General features: G+C 37.1%; 1 protein-coding gene across 3 annotated transcripts in view; it reads right to left on the bottom strand.

Moving 5' to 3' along the window:
- The window catches only part of COL8A1 (collagen type VIII alpha 1 chain), a 152,404-nt gene that overhangs the window by 38,098 nt on the left and 91,042 nt on the right, over positions 1–23,264 (bottom strand). For all 3 annotated transcript variants that reach the window (XM_063630586.1, XM_055259841.2, XM_063630587.1), the window contains one exon: positions 16,500–16,619. The gene's annotated coding sequence lies outside the window, so the exon portion shown is untranslated. The remainder of the gene's footprint in view (positions 1–16,499; positions 16,620–23,264) is intronic.

Raw genomic sequence — 23,264 nt, 5'->3', positions numbered from 1 at the left:
TAGTAGTTACAGCTTCAACACAGGCTGCGAATTTATTCCTGTATCATGTGCAAGGAGGTGCAAACTAGCAATAGCAAGTAGAGAAGAAACTTAGTCTTAGAAATCTGACTCTTTCCATTTAAATTTCAACTCCGAGAATCAGCTGGGGACTCCTTTGAGGAGTCAATCTCAGTCTCTTCATTTACAATCATTGTGTCCTCTGCCAAGTTACAGAATCACCATAAACCTCAGTTTCTTTAGGTGTACCATGAAAATAATAACTAACCTTTGAGGTTTGCAAAAATTGCCAAGACAGTGCCAGGTCCACAATAGATGCTAAGTGTTTTGGAGCTCCTTCAAAATCAGTGTAGTATTTTAAGAGAAATTGGTATATATTTATATCAGATATATAGTGTTTCCTTTTTTATTTCAATAAGAAAAATTCTACCCCTCCTTAAGTTTATTCAATCATTGTTTCTATATACACGTCATGTGGGTATAGTTCTGGAGAGTAAGTCTATTGGGAGAGCAAATGTGAAACTAGAAGATGTTCTTTGACTATTTTCTACCTCTCTTCCAAAGAGTAAAAAATTCATCTGGCTCCTATTTTCTGCAGAATTTTGCTTATTTGAAATGTTCAAGACATCAATTGATCTGACTTCAAACAGACGAGGCTTTGCTGGCTATGTAAAAGCCCTGTTTGTGTCACTCCCAAGTCTGGACTTTACAAGCAGCCAATTCCCTTCATACCTTAGTAGAGGACTTCTTTTTGGCTGCCTACCCTCTGTGCTGAGCTAAATGTCAGGCTGGGAATGGAGGCGATAAATCTCTGTGGGTCTTCATAGTTAGAATTTCTCCTGTTGCTTCTGATAAGGAAATGACAGAGTCTCTCAGGTCTACACATGAATGTCAGAGAAATTTGTAATCCAAATCATGTTTAGCTCAGAAAATGGTAAGCAAAATGTGCTAAACCTGGCTTTGAGTTAAGTCAGATGGTTTTGAGGGTTTGGGTTGTGAACGTAGAATTTATGTTCATTCTCGACTAGATTGCCCTTGGACATTTTTAGAATAAAAAAATTCCTATCTTTTAAAATATTCTGACTAAATATTTAATATTTCTCTATGGGAGAGGGGTCAGCAAAATTCTTTCTAGCTGAAGTTCTTTGCAAAGAAAGGATCTTTTCTTTGCCTAGTAGAGCCACCTCACTGTTTGTACCCCTCCCTTTGCCTCTTACCATTTATTTTGGTACTTCCAAGTTTCATGCTAAGCCTCAATGACTGACTGAAATGAATGTGATTGGAGACCAGGAATTCCTCAAAGATGGAAAGATTTTTCTATGATGTATTCACATGCTCTGAGATGACTAATGAAGCCAACCCTGATCTGGCCAACTCCCTCATGAGCACAGTGAAAAGACATTCTCAAAACAAGGAATACCTTTTTTTTTTTTGAGTCTCTAGTTGATTTTGAGTCTTTTCTATCCAACAACATCACTGACAACATTCACTGTCTGACATTTTAGTAGAAGTGGTAAAAATTGCTTCATATAGCAGCAATTCCTAGGCCTTACTCTCATTTGCCTAAGACTCAAAAACATATTAAAGAAGAGGAAGAGAATGATGTGATTGTCCATGGTAGAAATACTACATGGGTTTGGTTAGCCAAGTGGCCCCTTTCAAAAGAACCATGATCATACTGTAGGAGAAACCCATTTAAAATGTTCTCTCCCAAGCCTACAGCCAGTCAGCTCCTGAGGATGATTTTGTTGGCACAAAGCAATACAATCAATGAGTTTGGCACAGTCATCATTTGAAGTGAATTGTTCTATCTATTCTTTTTACGGTTGAAACAACTGGCTTGGGTTTTATTGATTTAACTAGCTCTTTTGGTGTCATGTAGATACAGCTTTTCAAACTAATAAAGCAGAGTCATTGTGTGGCTAAAAAAAAAATTGGTTAATCTGAAAATCATGTACATTTGATCTTGGAGTGTGTTTTTTACTTATGTTTGAACATGGATGTGTCTGACGTCCTGAGGGTTCATTTCAAGCAAAATATTGAATCATAGAATGAAAAATCTACCCAGATATTTTAGCCCTCTGTAGTTTTCCCTTTTTCTCATGTTTATGCTATGACTTGGGACAGGGTAGTTTAGGAAATCATTTTGAGGATATTTCTAGGATAGAAGTCTTTCTGTCGCTTTTTACCCTTATAAATTTTAGAAGCTCTGAGAGAACTGAGAAATTACATAGCAAATACAACTCCTTTGCTTTCATTTGTTATGCATTTGCTAAATGCATTAATTTAACAAATACTTTCTTACTGTCTACTGTGATTCAGGCACTGTACTTCTAGACAGTGACAAATAAGACTGGTGAGATTCCTGTTCTCGTGGAGCTTGTATTTTAGCGAAGGGAGCAAGACAATAAACCAAACAAAATAATTTTAGATAGAGGTAACTGCTTAAAAAAAAAAAAGGAACAGGCTCTTGTGATGGGTTGGGAGTAGGATCGATGCAACTTTAGATGGGCTATCAAGAAAGGTTTTCCTGAGGAGGTGGCAGCTGAAAGAAGCCAGCCATATGACTCTCTGGACAGTGTACAGGCAGAGTGTTCAGCAAGTGTCAAGGCCAATAATAGTCCTTTATAATAAGAACTAAATGAGCTAGTATGTGTAAAGTGCTTAGAACAGTGCCTGGCATCTATAAATGCTAGTTGTTTTGAATTCACTAAATATTCATTGAGTGTCTACCAGGTTCCAGTCTCAGTGGTAGGCGCAGGGAATTAAGGTTTATAAAGAGAGAGACCTGACTTCAAGGTGCTCAAGCCAGACTTCAGTGAAGTATTCCTCAATGTGTGGTTTACAGACGACTTGTATCTTACTCACTTGCTTTCCTGGTTCCCAGTCTTCTCTACGTGGAACGTGATGAGAAAGGCTTGGGGAGTGGACCAGACATGTGCATTTTCTACAAGCATACTCTAGTTGATTTTTATGTCCCATAAAGGTTGAGAACCACAGTCCTAATGAATAGGTTGTGATTAAACTGTGGTTCTTTTCAATACAGTATCTGTTACAGCATCCAGTATAACCAATTGCCCACACTGCAAGAACACCTCATAATATTCAAGGGGAGCTCTGCTCAGTTTGTACAGCCATAAATGTAATGGAATTATGTTTCACAATTAACATCCTGAAATCCTCAGGGCTAACTTTTTCATTGATCTTGAGCTGGCTGGGGGAAGTTGGATTAACCTGCTTTTGGCTATGGTTTGGAAAGTTTCCCTCTCAAGTGTCATTTAAAACCTGACAAAGAAAAAAAAGGTTTTTACCTTTTAGTAAGAATGTGCTAACTAATGTTTGCCGAAAGTTCTTGAATCCTGGAAGATATTCTACTTGTAAGCAGATTAGCCTAACTGAAATTCCTCCTTTGGGCTCCTGCTCATACCTATTTTTAAAGTGTGATGTCACCAAAAGGCGAGATGAGAAAGATTTATTTTATCTGTCTGTAACATTCTACTGCTAGCTTGATGCAAAAGTAAGTTTTTGCCATTGAAAGTAGTGGCAAAAACCATGATTACTTTGGTACCAACCTAAAAGAATGTATTCTATTATATTTATTTTTTCACTTTAGAATAACTTATACAAATTTTAAAAGGTTTTAGATTCAAAGATCTCAAGGAACACTTGATACAAGGATAGATTCATGTTGATCAGGCTGAGTGACGGTAGCCTCTAAAATCCAGTCTAGATTCTATGCTGTAAAAGTGTGAGGCTTCTGTTTTCTCATTAAATACTTTCTGAAAAGGGCCTTAGTTTGGGAACAGATGTATCCCATTCAATTCCTTCTTCATTTCTCATTTTTATCTCTTTACTAGTTTTCATCCATAGGTACTCAATAGCTACGACAGATAAAATGATGGTGATGGAAAAAAGGCCAGCCCTGAGCATGAGGTCAGAACTGATAAAGGTGAATGAACTGATAGAAGTTTAAGTCAGGCTAGAATCTTAGACATGGATCTTAGAAGATTAGACAGAATTAACAAGGCAGTCAAAGAAGTCATCTTTTGGGGCTACCAGCCTGACAATTATGTAGTTATTTGTTTAACTTTTCAGGTTGGTAGTGCTCCCCAACAAAGAGTATGAAGAATGGGTGAGAAATGTAGACCCCATAAAATCTGCAGGAACCTAAGATAAAAATCTGTTAATGCTTAGTCAATGTCATGAATGATCAATAAGAGGTTAACTGTGACACCAGAGAAAGAGTGTATTAGACAAGAGTTGCACCCCGAGGAAGAAAAGTTTCTCCCAACATTTTTATTAGGTTTCACCTGACAACATGAATTTTGATGTAAAAACAAGTAGAAAAGATTCATTTCTATTTTATTTTTCTCCTTTAAATTCAGCAATTTATTCAAGCTTTTCTTTATTCATTTTTTTATTCAATAAAGATTTGCTGAATGCCAGCCATTTGCCAGGTACAGTTCTAATTGCTGGGGATACAGCAAGAAGACAGAAAAGTCCCTGTCTTTCTAGAGTTTATATGCCACTAGAATTTCATTTCTTCTTCATCTACAAAAGTGATCATAGCTAATTCAGATCCATCAGAGAAGCTAAAATATTTAAAAGGAATATTCTCTGTAAAAAGTAGGGACTGACAAAGAAACCAAATTTCCTTGGAATTTAGTGATCCTTCAGTTTTCTCTGCATATGAATCTTTACACTACTGTTTACATAGTTTTGGCTCTATGCTGGATTTACTGGTGATTTTGGTTTGTATCCCCAAAGTGAGTGTTTTCTTGATCATGCATAGGTGATGTGATGGTACTGTCCCCAAATCTTTGAGTCCAAGTTCAGCACAACATAGCTGCCTGGAAATTGAAGTCCCTGGTTCCCATAAAAGAACCACTGGCTCAGAGACCAAGCACATTTCTTCCCATTTCTACTGTAACATTTATTTCTTGAGAGTATAAATCTCAGGAAATAACATTCTTTGTAACTGAAATGTGGACATTTACCTTGTACTTCTTGGAAGAGTTAGGCGCTAAGCTTCTATTATTCATATTTATAAACATGTCCTAAACAGGAGGCATGATTTTATAATTCATGAGTCTTTGAAACTATTTTTACAAAGGAACACTTAGAAATATTACATCATATCAGAACCATGGTCTGGTTCAGAATTCTAAGAGTGGAATACTCCATGTGGCAGAATATAATTATTGCTATACATGGCTTATCCTAAAACAGGTGGTGACATTTTCTAAAGATTCTTGGACTAAAAGTCTTTTTCACTTTCAAAAATGAATTCTCAAATCAAGTTCACTGGTACAATTAGAGGATTATAAGATTCAGAAAATGATTCTACCCCAAGCTCCCCTATTTTGATAAATGGTATTCGTACTTATCTAGTCGCTCAGGCTCAAAGTGCAGGAGACATTCTCGATATCTTTTCTTCTCACACATCCAATCCATCTGCAAGTTTTATGATCTCTTTAATGAAAATGTATCCTGAGTCACTGGGCACCGATCATGTTTTGCCTGGACCACTGCCTTACCTCCCTATCTCCATTCATGTGCCGAGTCCAATCTCCCCAGAGAAACCAGAGTAATGATTTAAAGAAGCAGACTAGATCCTGTCACTCTGTTCAAAATCCTCCTGTGGCTCCCCACCCCAGTTCATGTAAACTCTGAACTCCCCTCCACAGCCTGCAAGACCTGAGTGATCTGGCTCTGCTCTCTTCTTTGACACCATCTTCTGTTTAGTTACGAGGCTCTGGCCAGTGGTCTTCTTGCCATCTTGCAACAAGCCAAACTGGTTCTCAACCTTGGGACTTCCCATTTGCCTGAATTGTCTTCCAGATCGTTGTGTTGCATGGCCTTGCCTTCTTCAGATCTCAGATCACATGTCACCTCCTCAGAGCGGCTTGTGTTGACCATTCGATTTTAAACAGCATCCCTCATCCTATCATTCTCTATCTCTTTCCCTTATTTGATGTTTCTTCGTGATCAACATGGTATTAGATATTTATTTATATTCACATTTATCATCTCTTCTCCAACTAGAAAGAATGTAAGCTTTAAGTGTAGAATGGCATTTTTGGCCTCATTCACTGCTAAACTCCCCAACCTAAAACAGTGCCAGCCACATAGTAGATTCTCAACACATGTTGGTTGAGTGAATTAATAGAGTGTTTACTATCCTTGAAGTCTAATTCATCATTTACTTCTACTATATTTGTATAAAGAACTTTTATAAAACTCAACTATCAGAGGGAGTCATCTTATATCAGGATTTGATTGTTAAACTATAATTGTGGGGCCAAGCAAGGCCTAATAACTAGGATATATGAACCCTCACTTATTTTTTCAAGTTGTTTAAAGTTTCTTTGCTTCAATTTCCTTTGTTTTTCTTTACACTTCTGTGCGTCAATATCTTTATGTCTCAAATGGTGTTGATAATAAACTTATCTAGCCAAATTTTAGGGTTGCCTTGGTGACTAAATATGTGCAAATACTTGACATGACATCAAGAAATCTACTAAAGTGAGGTACTGATAGTTTACCCTACTATATTTTAATTGTTACCTATTATTCCTCCGACTCTGTCTATGTTTATTTTTCCTTCATTACCATGAATTTGATGCCAGCAAGTCTTAGCATGTTATACATATACAGGTGCAAAGAAACCTAGTACTGTAGTACTTTGGTTTGATAACTCTGGTTTGGTCTATTGAGATAAGAAATTATTTGGTAACTGAGATGTTTTAGATAAGGAGCTAAAAGGATTATCAGGGACCTGGTTTTTAAATCCAAGAAGATCTCTGGTAAGAGAAGATTGGAGTGAGAGGGGGTTGGACCTCAATCCACTGGCAAATATGTGATCTTTCTGTACAAGTTCTTTGGTGAGGACCCTTGGGAGGCAGAGAACAGGCAGGGATGCAGAGCTCAGGTCCACAGGCCAAGTACAGTATTCAGAAAAATAAAGGAAATGCGTATCTTTCTTATTGAGCTCTTTAATTCTCCCACAAACACCATGAGTGTTATTGTTTACTGCTAGCACTTATGGACGGTAGACCAGGAGATCAAATCTCTTGTCCTGGCTTCTTTCACACATGAGAGACAATTTGAAAAAAAAAACAGTATAGTTATTATCCATGATCTCCCTCTTTGCTCTTGTGATTGCATTCAGTGGATAACTTGAGCAGCTACTCTAAAATTTAGTCTGACTTTACAGAACCCCCAAACCACATCTTTGGGAATTACATAACTATGTAAACTATGGTTTTATTTTTTCTATTTCATAGATGAAAAAGTGGATCTAAGTGACTTGTCTAAGATTGTATAGCAGGTGGAAAAATGATTCCAAATCTTAATCCAAGTTGGTGCTCATTTTGTTGCATTTGGCTTCCTGTAGGTAGAAACATTTCTTTAATTATTGGATATGAACTGATTTCATTTGGAAGGATCAGAAAAAATTTATTTATTCACTGTATACTTAATAAAATTTTGCAGACCCATATCTGTAACTGACAACTGTTTACAAGTACTAATTGTTTCAGCAACTATGTTTTAAATTGATATAAGAGAGACTGGTTAGCATAGTATCTTCCCAGTAGCTGTCTAGGTTCAATCCAAGCTCTACCATTTTACTGACTGGGCAACCTCAGGCAAGTCTTTTCATTGCTTTGTACATTTGTAATTTTATTTCTTGTCTCCAAAATGGGAAAATTTGTATTATCTCATTGGTTTGCTGTGAATAATTGAACATATATAAAGCATAGAACCATGCCTAGCACATAGTGAGTACTATATATGTATTTATTTTTATAGTACTGAGATACAAATGTAGATAAGACTAGAGCACATTAGAGTTTATCCTTAAGGGTTCTCATTTTGAACATAGTTTTGTGTAAAAAAAAAAAAATAGCAGTTTCTAAATGAAAAAGCATTTCATTCTGTAGTCTCTTGATGCAGTAATTCAAAGTCATCACTAGATGGCAATTGTGATCCATGCGACTTCAGCTGCAGCAGGTACTAACTGATGGGTCCAACACTGGCGTCAGTGTTTTCTATACCTTACAGCATTGAGAAGTCAGGCAGTTTCTTTCCCACAAAGTGAGCCTTTAACAAAATTCCAGTCAGCAAAGCTTTCATTCTGTGGTCACCCTTGGGGCTCGCCCGTAGGCACCTAGTCCTTCTGATGGCAGCCTCACAGAAGTGTGGGTTTACTTGCCTGCATCTTATCATATTAGGAGCGCCTTTCACCAGATAACAACAGGGCAGTGTCAGGATCCTGTGTCTAGGAGATCAGTTAGTGGTTCTTAAAGTGTGGTCCCCCTGCCAGCAGCCTCACCATCATCTGGCAATTTGTTAAAAATGCAAGTTCTTGGGCCCCATAAGATCTACTGACCAGTATTTTAATAAGCCTTCCAGATGATTCTGATGTCTGCTAAAGTTTGAGAACCATTGAGATAAACCAGTGCATAGCATCATATATAAAGGTTGGTGCTGGAAGGGTCCTCAGATAACATTTTGCCCAGTCCTGCCATTTTGCTGAGAAGGAAAACTGAGGTCCAGAGAAGTTAAATGACTTACTACAAGTCATAGCGGTAGGCATGTGGCAGAGCTGGGCTCCAGGGCTGGTGAGTTGCATGTCCCAGCTTTCCTCATATACCCATCTCCCCTTCTCCCCCTCTAAACTGAGGCCACTAGGCGCACATTCTAGCCTGACACCTACTCATGAAATTAAAAAGTCATTTATTTATGCAGGAGTTTGTTCATTTCAATAGATATTTCTATGGTGATAGAAAATTGAGTGTGATGAATTCACTGTAGTCCAGAGTGTGTGCACATGTGTACATGCATGTGTGTGGGGGGGGGGTATGTGGGGGGCGTGAGGGAGAATCAAGTAAAAGTCACCATCTCAATTGATAGGAGAGGGATATATGCAGAGTACCATGGGAAACAAGTGAGTGCAATCAGGGATTAGGTAACACAGGTAAGAGGAAAAAACTTTGGAGCTGACCTTGGGTGATAAGTAGGAGTTCAGCAGATATAGAAGTCAGGATAGGGCATTTGGGGAAAGGGATCAGAATATACAAGCACATGGAGCCATGAAATAGTGTAGGGGGATCACAAGAGTTTTGCTTGAAGGGAAGGGTGTAGTGGAAGAGTGATCATGTTATAAATAATAATAATATTACTACCACTACTACTAATAGCTGGGACTTATTAGATGTTAACTGTGAGCCAAGCCCTGTACTAACCATTTTATATCTATTATTGATTTAATTCTTAAATAATTTTGCAAGAGTCTACTCTTATTTCTACTTTACAGATGACAATGAACATGCCTGCACTGTGCTAGTTTCCTTAAAACCAAGTGTTACTATTTTCTATTTCTTAGACCAACATTAAATTTAGAAAAAGAGCTTTCATGTTTACTTCTTCCAGGATGTCCATAATGCAAAGTGAGTATCTATTTACAGGGGATGAGGAGTATATTCTTAATATATATAATTTTATTATAAGCATATTTTCATAAATGCATTAAATCAGGAGGATTTTGGCAATAATTTGGATTTTTTAACTCAAAGAATGAATGTCCCATTATTCTTCAGCATATCAGCAACTTTAGAAGTAGCCAGTTTTTCATGATAATAGAAGAATTGTGTCTTAAAAGTGGCTGAGAACGCTCATTTCAATTGCTTGACTCACTAAAGAAAGGAAGCTGAGTAATGAATGAATAACCTGGTCTGAAATCATTGGTCTGTTTTATTTTTAGTTTTAACTTTATAAGTGTTCATTGTGAATGTGCTTTCCACAGTCACTGTTAGCGTCTTTCCTTCATTGCGTAGGACTGCCCACAACCAAACTAAAAATTTGAGTTATAATTAAAGTTCTAGTAGGATTCAAAATACCTAATTTTTCCTAGGTAAGATTCAAGATGTTTCTGGATTCTTTAAGATATTTTTGAGTGATTTTACTTTTTCCTGAGAAGATAAATTTTCTTTTCTTTTTTCAGAGTCTCGTTCTGTTGCCCAAGCTGGAGTGCAGTGGTGCGATCTCAGCTCACTGCAACCTCCACCTGCCAGGTTCAAGCAATTCTCCCTGCCTCAGCCTCCCAAGTAGCTGGGATTACAGGCACCCACCACCACACCTGGCTAATTTTTGTATTTGTAGTAAAGGCAGGGTTTCGCCATGTTGGCCAGGCTGGTCTCGAACTCCTGACCTCAGGCGATCTGCCCGCCTTGGCCTCCTATGTTGCTGGGATTACAGGTGTGAGCCACCATGCTTAGCCCTGAGAAAATACATTTTCTCTTCCTACTTTCTCATCTGCAAAATACTGGCATTGGAGGAGATAATCTAGAAGGCCCCTTCCAGCTCTAATGGTCTGTGGATTTATGATTTAATGATTAAATGGCACAAATAACTCATTTCTGAGTTTTCTTTGTAATAAAATTTTAGTATTCATGAAAGAAATTATAAGACCAAATCTCTCTCCATAAATTTTTAAATGGCATCTCTAAAATAGCTCTATATTTCACTTTTTAGGATCACTGAGACTCTATCCAGCTCAAAGATGTGTTTATGTATTTCCATCTGACATTTTACACATCTTAGGAGCCAATAATAAGGCCAGTTTTAAGTAGATGCCATTAGAAATGATTGATGGCCAGTTTATGTTTTAAGGTGAAAGAGGTACACTTTAATGATGCTCTGCTTTTCTGATTGCCACAATAACAACTTTCAGCTTTACCAGCCCGTATTACAACTTTGATCTTTACACTCATGTTCATAGCTGCAGGTGAAATGCTTTCTCAAGAAAATCTTGAAAATTCAATCCAATTTTTAACCTTCCTTGTCTAGAGAAGTTGAATAGCCTACAGGTTGCTTTATCTTGAATCAAAGAAAGGGCAATAACACCTGGAAGGAAGAACCTATTACATTTATTATTATTTTTTAAAAATTTTGTGATTGAGAGCAAAATTTGCGTTTTTCTCCCCCTGGACAATTTTGTCTTTATCACCTATCGATTTTGGAGTCGATTACAATATTTTCTGTTTACCAATTATAAAAGCAATGTATGTTTTTTTGAAAAATTTACAAAAGAGTATACATAGGTGCACAAAACTGTCTCAAATTCTGCCACCCAGAGTTGGCTATTAATATTTTCTTTTTATTTAATTCTAGGTAAACATGAACATTAGGAAACTGGGGCCAGGTGTAGTAGCTCACGCCTGTAATCCCAGCACTTTGGGAGGCTGAGGTGGGTGGATCCCTGGAGGTCAGGAGTTCGAGACCAGCCTGGCCAACATGGCGAAACCCTGTCTCTACTACAAATACAAAAATTAGCCAGGTGTGGTGGTGTGCACCTGTAGTCCCAGCTACTCAGGAGGCTGAGGCAGGAGAATTGCTTGAACCCAGGAGGTGGAGGTTGCAGTGAGCTGAGATCATGCCACTGTACTCCAGCCTTGGCAAGACTCTATCTCAAAAAAAGAAGAAAAAAAGAAAAAGAAATTGGCAACAAGTTATACATTCTATTTTGAAATATTCTTTAAAAAATTAATATATAGTTAACTCATGCATAATTTTAAATCTCTACCTTCAAAGGTAACTTGTTATCACTATTATTGTATAAAAGTTTATAAAACTCTTTAGTTTTCATTATTTTGTGATTTTCTTAGAGCCATTTTGATTTAGGTTCCTTTTGTTTGTTTGCTTTCATCTCTCCTTGTTCTCGAAAATATTTAAGGTAATTTCAGCACCTCTTCTTCCAAGTGAGTATAATGGAGGAAAGCAAACCTCTGAAATTCAAACTACGTAGTTTATTTTTTAATTTTTTTTTACATAAGACCTTTGCTTTATGAACAATAGGTAAATTTTAACAAACTGAGGAATAGCACTGTAAAGATTTGTGTTGGAACATAAAGAAGCCCTTTAGAACATGAATAGTGACTCCCCTTTTATTTAGTCATAAGTATGCATTTTTCAAAAGCATGTTCATAAACCTATCAATCAGTGCTCTCTTTGAGGGTAGAGCTCTGGTCTTATTGCTCAATATTCCCTCAGTGTCTAGAACTGTTCGTAGTCCATTATATTTTCTAGGTAGATGCTTGTGGAGCTTAAATGAATAAAATAAAATCAATTCCAAATATTCTTATACTGTCGTGATAGGTTATGATTTTAAATTGCTTTGAAATAAGAAGCAGTAGTGGTTAAGACCTTTGGTTCTGTTCCGTCTTGCTGATTTTCAAAGCCCTGTAAAGATGAAGTGAGAGAACCTTGGTGTAACTCTTAGCATGGTACTTGAGCCCACATAGTAACTGCCAAGTAGATGCTAGATTTTAGTTATCTGTGCTATTTTTTACTGTACATATTTTTTCTTCTAAATAAGAACTCATTTTTCCTGAGGACTTTCAGTTAGATTGTTCCATAACAGAAATAAGCTATTTATTTAGGGATTGTATGTAAAATATCTTAAAGACTTTGTAGGTAGAATAAAACATACTGTACAACAAAGTTATATATAATTATTATTTTACATAGTATATATGAGCCTAACAGTTTAATGCCTCATTCATTCATAATGTTTAATGGGAACATATTTGAAAATAAAGAGTGCTATAGAGCCGTACTAATTTATAGTTCTTGCCATAGCACTTTTACTTCTAAGTCTCTGAAGTATTCAACAGGTATAAAATGGACCCTTTTAATGAATGAGCAAATTGGGGCATCAACTAATGAAGCCAGATTTTTTCCTGCATGTGGAAGATGTGTGAGAATGCCCAAATCATTGCCGCTAATCTACCTTGCCCTCTGTTTGACAGCATCTTAGGGAATTTGTATCAGCCACATCAAGCCAGGTACATAAACAAGTCCAGTACTGTGAAATTAGTATGTGGGCTCTGAACAATGGAATCCTCTGGTCAGTGCTGTCGCATAGGGACAATGTGAGTCACATATCAACTTTATGTTTTTTATTATCCATATTAATAAGTAAAAAGAAACAGGTGAAATTAATTTTATTAAACCGTATTTGGTAATATTTATTAATATATTTATATTTATTTTATTTAACTCAAAATATTAAAAATATTATCATTTCAACATGTAATCAATATATAAAGTATTAATGAGACATTTTACCTTCTGTTTTTCATTCCAAGTCTTAGAAATTTGGTGTATATTTCACACTCACAGCACATCTCAATTGGGACTAGCCACATTTCATATGCTCAGTACCAGAATGTGGTTAGTGGCTATCATATTGAACAGTGCAGCTATAGTCATTCCTGCTTTGCCACCACTGGAGGTGCCAGAGGGTGGCAATGTGGTGTAGAGGAAAGACAAAGACCAGCCGGGAATCTTAGACTATGACTGTTCCTGATTCGAAAAAGCAATTTAGTTTCACTGGGTCTCAAATTCCTCCTCTTTATAATGGGGATCGTTAATAACTGCCATACTCTTTTCAGGAAGCTGTGGGGAAGATTAAATAAGATATTGTATGTGAAAGTGCTTTGTTAGATCATAAAACACCATACACATGTAAAGCATTATTAGCTCTTTTATTGTAGATTTACTCTCATGACTTGCCCAAGGCCACATTCCAAGTTGGTAGGAGAATGAAGGATAGAATCTGGGGCTTCTGACTTTCAGCCATCTGCTTCAGCTGAAGGCTATTCATACCAAGCTAGTTTTAAAATTTCTTTTTATTTTTAAAAGTCTTTTTATTTTAAAAAATTGAGGAAGGAAAACAGTGGCAGTAAGAAGTAAATTCCATATTGAACAGTAAGGGTCTTCTTGGCCACAGTCATAATATTCTGCAGTAAAATTATACATACAGAATATTTATATACTTATATACTCAGAATTACAGCCATCGAAAATTGGAGTTTATTGCTGTCTTATAATATAAAATCCCATGTTCTTCAAAGTTTCAAACAACTTTTAAAATGAACTGTGGTTTCCCCACTCTATTTATTTCCAAAGTGTAGTACAACCACAAGAAAGCCCTTCCGTAGTGGGCTTGATTAATAAAACAGATATGGATCAATTCAACAGGTTTTCCATGGATATTTTTGGTTACAGATGTAGCTCATTAATTCCCATGTGTGGGACACCACCTCTCTAGTGTAAATCCAAGAGACACATTAATAGCTGAACAGAAAATGGGAATAATTCAGTTCAACCCATATTATTTAGTACATACTATGTGTAAGGCACATTAGGTATCTTAATGAGAAGAAGCTTGATTTTATGATTATTGTCACTTAGAGGTATATGTTATTTAACTTGAGGAAAATATAGAATCTGTCTACCAAAATGTCTATGTTCTATCATTCAGGAATCTATATTTTTGGAAGGTAAAAGGATCAGAAAGAGAACTCTAGATTATTAAAAAAATAATTTAAAAAGTTACATTCTGTGCTTTTGGAGGGCATGCAAAAGATTAGTTATCATGATCCATTTCCATTTTCTTAGTTGTATGCCTATCATGGTGTTCATATTTAAGCTATTTTGGTCATTATTTACATTCGTTTCAAATACATTTCTTCATAGAACTTAATAAACTACATAAAACACTAAGAGTTGTATAGTATGTCAAGTTAAACCAAGTCCATTTTTACTGAGAAAAAGGTGTACATTCAAAAAATTCTTTAGTCTTTTTTTCAGTCAAAATTCATTTCAAAAATACTTTCAGCTGGTTATTTTCACTGAAAAACTTATCATTTGTAAGCTTCAGGCCTGCCTGGATTGATGACCATGTTGAATAAATGTAATTTTTATTTTTACTTGCTGAATCATTGCTGTTGACCATTGAATGAAATAGTTATTGAATAGCCTTTAAGTTTTATTGCTTTTGCACCCTAGTTTAAAAACAAAGAGCTTAATTTCTTAAAAGTTCAATAAAATGTATTTTTGATATTTCCACCAGAACTTTACAAGCAATTTCTCTCCTCTGCCCTTTAATAACCACGTTCTGCATTTTTATGATTTAGTTTAACATTATTTTTATACTTTTTTTACTGGGAGAGCTCATCAATGCTCTTGGCAGTAAGATTTTGTTACAAGAAATTGAGAAGTGGAGCCTGTCATTGGCTGCAACAATTATAAAGTTTCTCTGGGTTGAGTTCAGAGGCTTGCTCTGACATTATGACTGTTACCCACATCATGCCCCCTTCCTCAGTTTTTCTAATATCCACAAGTCCTATAATCTGCTGCTTCAATGAGCATGTATTTTTTTATTCCCGGGGTTTGCATTATAAATATTTCATTTGGAGAACATCTGGCTTTGATGGAATCCAGGCAAAATAATTAGTGGTACCTATATTAAAAATGTAATGCCTTAGTAAAATCATTAATGTATTTGCGTTTCTCCAGGAACTCTAAATGGATGCATTCTAGACAGGATGCAGTCAATGAGGGATTAATGATAGGGCTAAATGCTGTGCTTTTCCTTTTGTTCAGGTATCCACCCCGCCCCAACAAGAACACGAAAAATCTGGGGAATCTTAGCAATTCATTCTCTTAATTATGAAATAAAATTAAATCGACTATAAAAACTATTGTACTATTATATATTAGGAAATATTGAGTCGTGTGTCTACACTTAAGACCAGGCAATAGTAATAAGCGTAGGATGGCTGTGGATACTATGAGATAATGTCTACTTGTCAGAAATGGATGGTATGTTGTGGGTTTTTTTTCCATCAAAGTTTGAAAATTAATGATGTATTTTATGTTTTTATTGCTTCTGCTGAGAAATCAATTAAGGAATAAAAGGGATTCTGGCATGCTGTTATTATTATTTTTCGCTGGGGGTATATTCAATACCACATACAAAGAAAACCATTTCTGTCATATCATGCTCTGTTTCATTCATCCTAGATTGTTTTTAGGAAAATTTAGTACATATCACTTCAGTCATCTGAAAGGAATCATTTCTTCATTACAGCTCATAACTTAAAGCTATAAAATATCCAGAAAAAAATTGGCCCAATTAAGAGAAATATGATAATGGTAGAAAAACACATGTAGACATGACTGAGAGATGATAAGATTATTTTAATTTTCCCATTTGCACTGGAATTATTTATGTTACAAATCTCCAGATCTTTTATTACTTAAAACCCTCTGCTGAATCATGAAAAGAAGCTTAAGTTTGCAATTTTCCTCTGCAAAATCTAACTCCTAGCATCTGGTGAACATTTGGATACCTAGTCAAGTTCTACGGAAATGATTATTTTAAGACTCTATTCAACATGCCTAGACTTAAAAATCAGCTAGGATCACACTCTGCACATGTATTTTACTACAGGGGATTTGAAAACCTAATATTAGTAGCGATGGTCTCAAGGCTTTTACAACGATGGAGATAGGGATGGGAGACAGGACATGCAGGCAGGCTAGACACTGAGCATCTGCCAAGGGCCCTTGTGCTCCTGGACAGTGATCTGCGGCTTTACCTGTGGACCACCCAGACCACTGCCCTGCCCTCTGTTTCTCCTCACACTTACATTTATACTTGACAGGACTGCTGAATCAAAGACCAATGTCCTTGCTGGTGCCTTCCTGTAATACCTCTGGGGCTGATTTCTGTCTCTTCAGCAGATGCTGCTCTGCCTTCACAACAGCTTCTAAAGTAGAAAAAAGAGGATACTTTTACTCGAGGCAATTAGAAGTGCATTGTCAAAGTGTATTATTCTGGATCTTAGGAGAACTTGCATAATAGGAATGTATAAATACATAAAATGCTATTAGTTTATTTTTCTGCTATACTATATGTAGTTTTTGTTCAAATAAACAACAAATTGTATATCTTTATTGCTTTTCATGGTTATATTATATGATAAGTTCTCACTCGTTCAGTTTCCATTAATACAGATTGGAGATAATTGGAAAGACTTTGGGCATTTGCCATAGAGAATGCAAATTTATGAATAAATATTAATAATACCTCAGGGAAAAAAGTTAATTTTACTTGAGAAAAGTGAACTTTTTAAACAATACATTTCCTATCAATTTACATATAGCAGTATTTGAGTTATAAATTATTCTTGGTTATTTATCAAATCACTTGTGATGGGGCTTTAATATGGTGACACTTTTATGTTTTCATTTGAGTTTTTGGCACAATTTAACTAGTTGAATAAACTTTGTAAGTTCTCTATACCCTAGACTTTTTACAAATCTTATGGGATTTGTCTCCAATTAAAATGTATTTCAGAAATTTAACTCCGTTTTGGGTAATAGATACTCTCTATTTTATTTTCGTGTGTTTCACAGGAACTTGTTTAAGAAATATCAGCCGGGCGGGGTGGCTCACGCCTGTAATCTCAGCACTTTGGGAGGCCGAGGCAGGTGGATCACGAGGTCAGGAGATTGAGACCATCCTGGCTAACATGGTGAAACCCCGTCTCTACTAAAAAAATACAAAAAATTAGCCAGGCGTTGTGGCGGGCACCTGTAGTCCCAGCTACTAGGGAGGCTGAGGCAGGAGAATGACGTGAACCCAGGAGGCGGAGCTCGCAGTGAGCCGAGATCACCCCACTGCACTCCAGCCTGGGCGACAGAGCAAGACTCTGTCTCAAAAAAAAAAGAGAAATAGAGATACCATCTCACACCAGTTAGAATGGCGATCATTAAAAAGTCAGGAAACAACAGGTGCTGGAGTGGATGTGGAGAAATAGGAACACTTTTACACTGTTGGTGGGACTGTAAACTAGTTCAACCATTGTGGAAGTCAGTGTGGCGATTCCTCAGGGATCTAGAACTAGAAATACCATTTGACTCAGCCATCCCATTACTGGGTATATACCCAAAGGATTATAAATCATGCTGCTATAAAGACACATGCACACGTATGTTTATTGCGGCACTATTCACAATAGCAAAGACTGGGAACCAATCCCAAATGTCAACCCTGAGACTAAGGATCATTTAACATTGAGTGTTTACCACATATTTTTAAAAGAGGTTCTTTTCTCTTTATGATCCAGAAGAATGTCCTTTAAAATAATTTCTAATTAAAAGACATTTTTGTTGCTGTTAATGTGATGACACTTTTTTACTTTGTTATTCATAATACTGTGAGAAAGAGTGCTACAATTACTGTTTATGAAATGAATCAAATTATTTAATATTCAAGCACCATTGCAGGAACTAAAGGGAACCATTAGCTACACAGGCAATGTGTAACTCATTGTATTTCAGTTAATTTTTGAAGAATGAGCCAGAAATTTGGCACAGTACTAAGCAAGAATTATTTAGTTAGATTTGTTTTTTCTTCTCCACACAGCAGCTGCATAATTAAATGTATCGTCTGACCTGCATTTATAAAGTGAAGTTTCAAATATGTCACTGATGGAAATCTAAGGATGAAAAGAATTAAGAATTAAATTAATGCAACTACAATACTTAGTACTTAAAGTATTTGAAGACCAAAAAGTAATTGTTCTAAATATATTAATTGGTAATGTCCTTGATGTTGTAGACAGATGCTTAAAAATAATTTTTGAAAATGAATTATGAAGCAATGAAAGAAACCAAAAGATAGATAAGCATATATAAATACTTAAAAACCAGTTGCAGGTGAAAATATCATGAACAAAATTAAAAGATGAAGGGGAGTTTGCTTTATTCCTTAAAAAATGTTATACCTTATGGAGGTTTTAAAACATGGCCAGATTCTTTGTTTCTCCTGTGTGTTCTCTCCCATTGAATCTGGGAGAGCTTACGAACTGATCAATTGAGCACAGTGGAGCAGGCATTATGTAACTTCTGCAGCAGGATCACAAAAGGCCATGAGGCTGACCTTTTTTGCTGGAACATTGTTTTTTGGAGCCCTGAGTCTCCAAGTGAGAAGTCTGACTACCTAGAGACCACCACGCAGGAGAAGCCATTTGTAGGCACTGCTGTTGACAATGCCAGCAAATCTCAGCCTTCCTTTTATCACTGCCAGGGTACTAAACATGTGAGTAAAACCATGTTGGGCCCTTCAATCAACCAGTTGCCAGATGAGTAAGTCATGAGAGCAAAAAAAGCTTCTAGACCTACCTCAATTCCTGACTCCTAAAATTGTAATATAAAATGTTTGTTGTTTTATGCTGCTAAACTCTGATGTGGTTTATTATGCAGCAAAGATAGCTGGAGCATACTCTCTTGTATTTATGATATTTTTACAACAGAAAGTTGGAAAACTGAATGTGGAATACACTCTGGGAAAAGTTGTTTGCAAGAATTAAAAAAACAGTCTTAGTATCCTTCCAATATAAAGAGCTCTTACAAATCACCAAGAAAAAAATACTAACACCATATAGGAAAATAGCAATTAAATTTACAAAAGAAGATATTAAAAAGCTAATAAACATATTAGAAAGCCTTCAATCTCATTAGTAATGAAAGGAAATGCAAATTAATCTATGAAATTAAAATTTCAGTTATCAAATCAGCCAAGATGAAAATATATTTAATGTTGGTTGGGTTAAGTGAGAGTATAAATGGCACAGACTTACTGGAAAATAAATTGACATTATATACCCAGAGTTTTAAAAATATTTATATTCTTTGATGCTTCTAGGAATTCAGATAAGGAAGTAATCAGAAATAAGGTAAAATAATATAGAAAATGTTTACTACAGTTCTATTTATAGAAGTATAGAAACGAGCTAAAAATCAATACAGTTAAATAAATTATGTATTTTATATTATAGAATATTGTTTTATTATTTAGAATGGAATTTTCAATATTTTTCCTTTGTTAAATCTGATCTGGGCACACCATAGCAGAACAGAAAAATCTTGGTACGGACACATAGACTGAGCTTTGAATCCTAGATTTGCCATTTACTTTTCCTGGTGATATGGTTTGGCTGTGTCCTCACCCAAATCTCATCTTGAATTGTAGTTTCCATAATCCCCACATGTTGTGGGAGGGACCCAGTGGGAGGTAAGTGAATCATGGGGGTAGTTACCCTTATGCTGCTCTTGTGACAGTGAGTGAGTTCTCACAGTATCTGATGGTTTTGTAAGGGGCTTCTCACTGCTTCACTTATACTTCTCCCTGCTGCCACCATGTGAAGAAAGACATGTTTGCTTCCCGTTCCGCCTTGATGGTAAGTTTTATGAGGCCTCCCCAGCCATGCTGAACTGTGAGTCAATTAAACCTCTTTCCTTTATAAATTACCCAGCCTTGGGTATATCTTATTAGCAGCATGAGAACAGACTAATACAGTAAGTTGGTACTGGTACTGGGGTGCTGCTATGAAAATACCCAGAAATGTGGAAGTGACTTTAGAACTGGGAAACAGGCAGAGGTGGGAACTGTTTGGAGGGCTCAGAAGAAGACAGGAAAATGTGGGAAAGCTTGGAACTCTTGTTGAATGGCTTTGACCAAAATGCTGATAGTAATATGGATAATGAAGTCCAGGCTGAGGTGGTCTCAGATGGAGATCAGGAACTTGTTGGAAACTGGAATAAATGTCACTCTTGCTATGTTTCAGCAAAGAGACTGGCACATTTTGCCCCTGCCCTAGAGATCTGTGGAAATTTGAACTTGAGAGAGATGATTTAGGGTATCTGGTGGAAGAAATTTCTAAGTGGCAAAGTGTTCAAGAGGAAGCAGAGCATAAAAGTTTGGAAAATTTGCAGCTTGATGATGTGATAGAAAAGAAAAACCAAATTTTCTGGGGAGAAATTCAAGCCTGCTGCAGAAATTTGCATAAGTAATGAGGAGCCGGATGTTCATACCAAGACAATGGGAAAAATATCTCCAGAGTATGTCAGAGACCTTCACAGCAGCCTCTCCCATCACAGGCCCAGAGGCCTGGGAAGAAAAAATGGTTTTGTGGGCTGGCTGTTTGCACCCTAGGGACTTGGTGCCCTGTGTTCCAGCCTCTCCAGCTATGGCTGAAAGGGGCCAAGGTACAGCTTGGGCTGTGGCTTCAGAGGGTGCAAACCCCAAGCTTTGGCAGCTTCTGTGTGGTGTTGAGCCTGTGGGTACACAGCAGTCAAGAATTGAGGTTTGAGAACTTCTGCCTAGATTTTGAAGGACGTATGGAAATGCCTGTATATCCAGGCAGAAGCCTGCTGCAGGGGTGAGGCCCTCATGGAGAACGTCTGCTGGGGCAGTGCAGAAGGAAAATGTGGGGTTGGCCCCCCCACATAGTCCCCACTAGGGCACTGCCTGGTGGAGCTGTGAGAAGAGGGCCATTGTCCTCCAGACCCCAGAATGGTAGAGCCACTGACAGCTTGCATTGTGCACCTGGAAAAGCCATAGATACTCAATGCCAGCCATGAAAGAAGCTGAGAGAGAGGCTGTACCCTGCAAAGCCACAGGAGTAGAGTTGCCCAAGGCCATGGGAGCTGACATTTGCGTCAGCATGACCCAGATGTGAGACATTGAGACAAAGGAGATCATTCTGGAGCTTTAATATTTGGCTACCCTGCTGTATTTTTGACTTGCATGGGGCCTGTAGTCCCTTCATTTTGGCCAATTTCTGCCATTTGGAATGGGTGTATTTACCCAATACCTGTACCCCCATTGTGTCTTGAAAGTAACTAACTTGCCTTTGATTTTATAGGCTCATAGATGGGAGGGACTTGCCTTGTCTCAGATGAGACTTTGGACTTGGACTTTTGAGTTACTGCTGGAATGAGTTAAGACTTTGGGAGACTGTTGGGAAGGCATGATTGTGTTTTGAAATGTGAGGACATGAGATTTGGGAGGGGCCAGGGGCAGAATGATATGGTTTGTCTGTGTCCCCACCCAAATCTCATCTTGAATTATAGTTCCCTTAATCTCCATGTGTCATGGGAGGGACCCAGGGGAAGGTAATTTAATCATGAGGGTGGTTACATTCAAGCTGTTCTCAGGATAGTGAGTGAGTTCTCATGAGATCTGATGGATTTATAAGGGGCTTTTCCCCCTTTTGCTTGGCACTTTTCCTTGCTGCTGCCATGTGAAGAAGGACATGTTTGCTTCCTGTTTCACCACGATTATAGTAAGTTTCCTTAGGCCTCCCCAGCCATGCTGAACTGTGAATCAATTAAATCTCTTTCCTTTATAAATTACCAAGTCTTGGGTATGTCTTTATTAGCAGCATGAGAAGGGACTAATACACCTGGATATTTGGAAACTTGATTTACCACTTTGACTTGGATTCTTCATATAAGGAAAATGAGCTGTGTACCTATTCCATTGAATATGGTGATGATTAAAAGAATTTATGTATTTATAAATAACAATGCATAATCATTTTATTTATTAGTTTTTGCCTTAAAACAACAAAAATATATTCTCTCCAAGTCTGGAGTCTGGAAGTCTGAAATCAAGATATTGGCAGGGCCATGCCCCCTCTGAGGGTTCTAGAAAAGAATTCTTCCACCCCTTCCAGCTCTGGTGTTTGTTAACAAGCCTTGCTGTCTCTCAGCTTGTAGAGGCATCACTCCCATTTTGTTATGTGGCCTTAATAGTTTTATACTTATATTTGTGTGTTTATAAATAATAAGCATAATAATTGTTCATGAGTGTTGTCTCTTCTTATAACCCAAGGACACCATCTGATCTCCATGTCTGAATTCACACCACTTTCCAAATTTACTGAAAGTTCTTTCACTCTGGCTCCTTTGATACCTCCATTTCTACCATAATCCAGTTTCTATGCCATAGTGAGATCTTGAGAACAAAAACCAAAACCAATGAGTCAGTTTTCTTGCTTACATCCCTTCAGTGGTTGCAGTTGCCTTAAACACACATCTACTCTTGCTCTACTCTCCACACAGCAGATGAGGTGCACTTTGAAAAATGTAGATCAGATCATGGCATTCTCCTGCTTCTGTACCCCAGTCCCCATACCCAATAGCTCCCCATGGCACTGAGAATGAATCTAAACTTATTTCCTGGCTGCTATGCCCCACATTATTCCCACTTGCCTTCTTTCCAACCTTGACCCTTCCCTTCTTATCCTTCACCCCTGGCCACACTGGCCTTCAACTTATGAAAAACAGAGCTGATCCTTACTTATAGGGCTTTGCCATTCCTCTGTCTATAATGCTCTTCCTCCAGAACACTGCATGGCTGTCTGGACGCTTCACCAGTTCAATCTCCTCTTGAATATCACTTCCTCAAAAAGGTTTTTCTTGAACATCCAATCTAAAGTTAAGCACTCATTTTTATATATCTTTAATTCTCTTTAATTCTGTAGTAACAGTGATAGCTTCCTTACTTAATTATACATATTGTTTATTTTAAGTCTGCCTCAACACCTATCGTTCTTCTCTCC

Source organism: Symphalangus syndactylus, chromosome 21 (genome assembly GCF_028878055.3).
Source record: "Symphalangus syndactylus isolate Jambi chromosome 21, NHGRI_mSymSyn1-v2.1_pri, whole genome shotgun sequence".
NCBI classification, from domain to species: Eukaryota; Metazoa; Chordata; class Mammalia; order Primates; family Hylobatidae; genus Symphalangus; species Symphalangus syndactylus.
Note: the sequence above shows the minus strand (reverse complement) of the source record. Positions and strands in the feature narration are given on the sequence as shown.